Below are 6422 nucleotides of genomic sequence, written 5' to 3'. Positions count from 1 at the left end.
ATGGTAAAGATTACATTTTTGAGCTGTTTTGCAGAATTTAAACCCCCTCAGGTGCTCAACCACTAGATCAATTGGAACCAAAGGGATGATGATGTTGACCTTTTCTGACCCTCCTGACTCCAATCAACTAAAGCGTGGACTCTGTTGACCTTTGCCCTAATTCTATGCTCAATTCTTCTCAGCTCAGGCTCCTTCATGAACATGCAGGTACCCTTAACTTAAATCTTCCTCAATTTTGCTGTTTGGAGAGACCCTGCTTGGGAAGGGTCCCCAGTGTTCTCCTTTCTTGCTGCAAGCAATAAATCCTCCTTCTCCCACTCTTTGGCTTGGTTGTGTCTTTTGGGGGCTCGACATCCACCAAGAGGTGAACCCAGTTTTCAGGTAACACCACCATGCTCAGGACAGCCTCCCACAGCAAAGAATTATCTGGTCCCAAATGTCAAAAGTGCTGGAGATTGAGAAACTCTGGGTTAGAGAGCATTAGTTGATCCCCAAAACATGGAAAAGCTATGTGACACCACATACTCATTCCTACTCGATTGATAACATCAAATGACTGGAAAAAAGCATTCATGTCCACCTTTAGAAAAACTATTAAGTCAGTTGTGATGCGGGCCTGTAAGGGAACATTGTACAACCAGTGAACATTATATAAAGGTTAACTTAAAAAATGGAAATGCTAATCATATAATGTTGAGTAGATAAGTCGAATTTGCTGATGTTAGTGCAGTGCACTCTGACAATAACCATGGGAAAATATGTCTAAGATAAAAATACTGTGAATAAACTCACCAGAATGCTATTATTATTCCTGTGTTAGGGTGGTGAGATCATAGAAGATTTTCAAAAACTATTTTTCTCTATTGAAGATGAGTATATAGATTTTTAGAATAATTTTCCTAAAGATTTACATCTCTTAAACTTGTTCTTGTCCTCATTTCTCTTTCTAATGTAGGATCTAGATCTATTCCAAATTTGTGGAATTAATTACATAATTAAGAGGAACCTCAGAACTACGAGGAATGATCAAAGAAGGCATCTGACACATCCTACAAAGAAAAGGAGGATTCCCAAAGATATGAAAGAAAAAAAGGCGTGAAGGTAATTGCGACGTGATAACATTATTTTATGGGCTTGGAATGAGGAAAGCGTGCTCTGTTTTACATCTAGCTTTGGAGAAGCAATAGCTCTAAGAAAAGGAATGCCCTGGGTGGGCATAACTGTCCAGCAATGCTGTGAGCAGATTTCCTTGGCTTCTCAGAGTACAAAATGCAGAAATGTGTTGCAGTGGAAAGTTCCGAGACCTGGGTCCTTGCTCTGACTGAAAGAGCTCAGCAGCCTCCCACATATGGCTCCATCTGTCTGAACAGGATTCTAAAATGAGGACTGTGTCATCTCTGTGTCTTTCCCAGCTCTGCAATTCATTCATTCATTCAACAAATTTTTACTGAGCACGCACTGCATTCTAGGCACTGCTCTAGGTACTTGTGGAGGTAAAAACAAAACAGAATAAAATGAAACAAAATCAGAATAGGACATGGTTCCCGATCCCCAAATAAGCATTTGAACCCTATTTTAGGGGTGGGGGTAGGAGTAAGACAACAGTCGAAAGGCTTTGTTTTGAAGTCACCTTTACAAATAGGTACGTGAAATATACTTAAAGAAAATAACCATGCCCCTTACTAAGACAGTCAAAAGGGAGATCATCATTCTGTCCATTAGTGCTGTTACTATGTTCAGTAAATTAAAAAGCAGTTACAGAATTTTGGTCTCTGCCTAAGAGAAACACATGTTCTAAGGATTCAAGTGAGATAATTAAGATGAAGCAAAAAATGGTATGATGACCTAGTTGAGAGAGAAATACCCTGTATCTTGAATTTAGATCCTTTATTAGATCTTGGTTCTATCCCTTCCCTGTTATCATTATTTCCATGTTCATTCCCCAAAGGGACAAGAGTGTCATTCTAACATTCTCAAATTACCTTCTCATAAGAGGGAGTGAAGAATGTTCAGTCTGGCCGAGACTTCCTACTAGGTGCCAAAACCCAAACCTTTATTTAAGGTTGACATAAGTCTAGACCAAGACACCCACTAGTCACATACCATAATGTAAACTTTGCCAGTGACATGCTCAGTGCTTTAAGTCAGTCTGTAAGTTTTAGAATTCTAACATAGTTTCCTTTTCTCCGCTTATTACTGAGTCCTTGTATATTCCTAGACCTTCTCTTAATAAAATAAAAAAAAAAAACAGCTAACACATACCAGACATTTGCTTCATGCCAGGAACTTTGCAAAGTACCTTACATACATTATGTGATTTTTAGTCTTCACCAAAATGCTACAAGATAGACACCGAAAGTAGATAAGAAATTAAGAAGTAGCTAAAAGTAACATAATAGTAGTAACAGGGAACACACACAGTAAGGTAGCAATGTATATAGTTTTGAAATTATGTCACTTAAAAACATAACCTTTCACTTACTGTACAACATCTGAAATCATGGCAATCACTCCTGTAGTGGATGGGCTGCTACACTGCCGAGAGCCCCACTTCAGGACTTAATTCACCCGCTTGCTGGGAGTGAAATGGGCTGACAGACCTCAGATCAGTGTCTCTCCGGAGATCACCTCATCTGAAGAGAGCTGCCCTACCGAAGACCATACGCCCTTCCCTCCAAGGACTGGTTACAACAGGGGAATGAAAGCCCCAACATTGGACGACCTAGAAGAGCCATCTCAGCTTCAGAGCATCCTGGAGGGTTGATTGGGGACTTCTTAAAACAGCATCCTTCCCTTCTTGTAAGTATTGGTTCCGACACCATTCCTTAACAAACCTCTCAAATGCTCATCTCCACCCAGAGTCTGCGTCCCAGGAACTAAACCCAACCCAACCCAAAATGTGTCAAGAATCCCATAATTTCAAAGCATGGTCAGCCAAGTGATTATAAACTGTGTGAATGAATGAATGAACTAGCTACAAGGAAGCCCCTCTGTGGCCAGTAGATAGAAATGCCCTCCATCCTTTACCTGGGTCAGTCTTAGATGATCTGAGGGCTTGAGGAACATATTCCTTGCATAAAACGTATTCACAGCACTAAGTGCCTCACATGAGCAATCTCGTTTTATTCTTCTCACAACCCTATGAGGCAGATACTATTTTGTTCCCATTTTGAATGTGAAGAAACTGAGGATTAGAGTGGTTAATATCATGTCAAAGGTAAGTAAGTGGGATGCAGAGCTGTAATATGAATCCATGTCTTTCTGACCCTAGAACCTGTGTTCTAAAGCTGCCTTGCTATAGTATCTCACTGGCTAGTATATCTTGGTTTCCTCCACAGTTCCTTATGCATAGAAATAAATTAATGCTTTTTCCTTGATTTGTAGATTTGGCAGTACTTAAAACAGGCCTTTCCATGAGGGTGGTCAAGCATTTAAAAATGACCTTAAGCTGACTTGAACTGTGCACATAAACTCTACTGTGTTGCTCTGCCTTATAGGGATTTAACTGGCTACTTAATAAGGTGGGGAACCCCAATTCCTTATTTGTATCTGAGGCCACAGGCTAGGAACCAACACATAGTACACTAAGATGCATTTGCTGGTTGAATGAATGAATAAATTAATGAATAAGAAAAACTTCTTCATTTCAAAATTTTAACAGAGAGGGGAAGAATGCTCCTTTACATTTTACAGAGGATTATTGTGTGTGCAGATTTGCCAATCAATGTTTTAGTAGACTGACCTTATGTGTCACCAGAAGAATAATTACTAAGCACACAGAAAACTGATGTTCAATTTTGAACTGAGACGAATAGTAAATGTCGATTAATACTGTACAGAGTCATAGGTTTTAATCAATTCAACTGAATACATGCTGAGCTTACATATAAGATAACGTGAAGATCCAAACTTGATATCAAGGAGATTACACTGTAAAATTATGAGGATGCACACACACAGAGATCTTTAATACAGATAACGTGATAAATGCTAGAAGGCAGACAAATAAAGGACTGTGGGAGGAGCCATGAGGAGACTGATTTGGTAAGGGAGAGGAGATAAAGACTTCATTTTGTAGACTGACCGAAACACACTTCTGAACAGTTACTCCCCTACTCAAGAACTTTCAAGAGCTCCCTGTTGCCTACAAATACAGCGAAAACCCCTTGACATGGCCTTGAAGACCCTGGTTTGCTAGGCCACCATCCTCTAAGTGTGGGGTCATCAATTCATCCTGGTTTTCCCAGGACTTACCCATGTTAGTATTGAGAGTCCTGCTTCCCTGGAGAGCACCTCAGTCCCAGGCAAACCAGGACAGGTGGTCACCCTAACAACACATTTCAGTGTTTGAGGAGGCCAAAGTGAGCCTCTCTCAGATGCCTGCAAACTTACCCTGCTTTCTCACTTCCAAGTTTTTCTTCTTGCCTCATTTCCTTTCCCCAGCCTTGTATTCCAATCCACCTCATAATTCAAGAACCATATTCAGTATCTCCATCACTAAGTCTTGATGATGATATTACCTGTGTTAATACCACTACTACTAATAATAGCTAACCTTTATTAAAATTCCTGTAGCATTTTAAGTGGATCTTCGTATTAATCTTCACCCTCGATCACGTAAGTTCTACAGTTATCCCTATATTACAGAAGCATAAAGTGACGTTCAGAGAGAATATTGTAATTCATCCAAAGTGAGCTAGCAGACAAGCGGCAAGGTGGAGATTTAACTCAGATCTAACACAGCACTCCATGCTTCTCATCACAATGGTACACATCTTCTCCCTTCCTAGATTCTTCCTGGGTGAAATTAACACCACCTGTAAAATGAATGCTTCTTTGGCCACTTAACACTACAATACACGAAGAGCAATGTCCACTTGACTTGTTTCGGCTCCCATGCTAGGAGCTCCTTGATACCAGGAGCTAAGTCCAAGTCATTTCTTAATCCCCAAGAGCATGAAAGAGACATAAAAATATATGTTACATGAGAGACTAGATGTGTGGACAAGTGGAAGAGATTTTTAAACTGAGCCTTAAAGAAAGAGTAGGTTTTAGATGGAGAGGATATGCCAAGCAAAGTGAATACTGATACTAATTTTTATTACTAAGAATGTCTGGTGAATTCTTACTCTGCATCAGACCGTATGGCATCCCATGCTCATAAATAACCTATGGAGAGAAATGCTCTTACTATCCTTGTTTTTCCTGTGGGGAAATCGAGGCTCAGAGAAATGAAACCAGTTGCCCGAAGTTACATAGCTGGTAAACGGCAGAGGCAGATTTCAGCCTCACCCTTATGTGACTCCCTAGCAAGAGCTGTGGATTCTGAAGAGAGGGGAGAAATTACAGGGCGTGCCGGCAAAAGCGCCAAGTCAGCTGGTTTAGATGAAGCACAGAGGACACGAAGAGAATGTTAATAACAATAAGGATGATAATGTTGGTGGGTCCTTGTTTTGTCAACCCCTCGCATTCCCTGTGGCATTGGATGGTGGGCACACCCAGAGTTCACACTTGAGCACGTTATTGACAAAGCGCTTTTCACGGTCACCTCTCTCGTTTACTCCTCACAACAACCCTTTAAATAGGTAATGTTATTATCCTCATTTTTGAAACAAAGAAAATGAGGCTTAGAGGACTTGGGTGGCTACTGAAGCTTGATGCCTAGAAAAACATCTTCCAGGTTTGTGACCACCGCCAAAAGCTGATCCCAACAATACCATCCCAGCACACACCGCACCCGCGCGCCTCCCCCACGTGCGCCTTCCAATCAAGCTTCTCAAAGAGGTTTCAGCTGAAGCCCATTCCAGCAGGCGGCGTTCCAGAGAGCAGGAACCGTCTCCACTCTTCCTCCGGAGATTCTGCATTTGTAAGTAATTCAGCGTTTTTTAGGGGGGAAGGGGACCCCAACTGCTCTCTGGGTGTGTTCCTCTTACTGAGGCGGCCCTGTGTGGTGACACGTGATGTGCTAGACGGAGGAAAAGGGCGGTCTGGCTAGGTCCCCTCACTGCTGGCTTAATCCCCACCAGCCGAATAAGATGCAATGAAAGTTGCCAAGAGTACTCTTTAGCTCACAGCAGTGTCCCGTTGGTGAAGAGGCCGCTGCTGGAACTCTGGTCAGCTGAAAGGCTTGTCTTTGAGACCAAAGAGAAGGTGAGGGTGAGGCCTCAGCTCGGATGAGAGCTGGCGGGAGAGCCTGGCCGCCTACCCGACTGTCTTCTGCCATGTAGCGCTGCTCGCGATGAAAGGTCGCGCCTGTTTTGATGTTATTCTCTCTTCTGTGGGCTAGGAATCCAGTTATGTGTTGCAAGGCGTATTCTTTGTGGTACATGAAAGGCTAGTCATCTCCCGGTGCTTTTCACTTCTTTTGAAATTTGGCAACGTCTTGATGTTTCGGAAGATGAGTTTTGATACTCCAGTGCGTG

At 42.0% G+C, this 6422-nt stretch overlaps 1 long non-coding RNA gene across 1 annotated transcript; it reads left to right on the top strand.

Moving 5' to 3' along the window:
- The first annotated feature begins 978 nt into the window (after positions 1 to 978).
- LOC132431728 (uncharacterized) lies at positions 979 to 5740 on the top strand. The gene is made up of 3 exons (XR_009520788.1): positions 979 to 1101; positions 2520 to 2799; positions 5681 to 5740. It is a non-coding gene; the product is annotated as an uncharacterized lncRNA (long non-coding RNA).
- The last annotated feature ends 682 nt before the right edge of the window (positions 5741 to 6422 follow it).

Source organism: Delphinus delphis, chromosome 10 (genome assembly GCF_949987515.2).
Source record: "Delphinus delphis chromosome 10, mDelDel1.2, whole genome shotgun sequence".
Taxonomy (NCBI): domain Eukaryota; kingdom Metazoa; phylum Chordata; class Mammalia; order Artiodactyla; family Delphinidae; genus Delphinus; species Delphinus delphis.
This window is presented reverse-complemented; position numbering and strand designations above follow the sequence as displayed.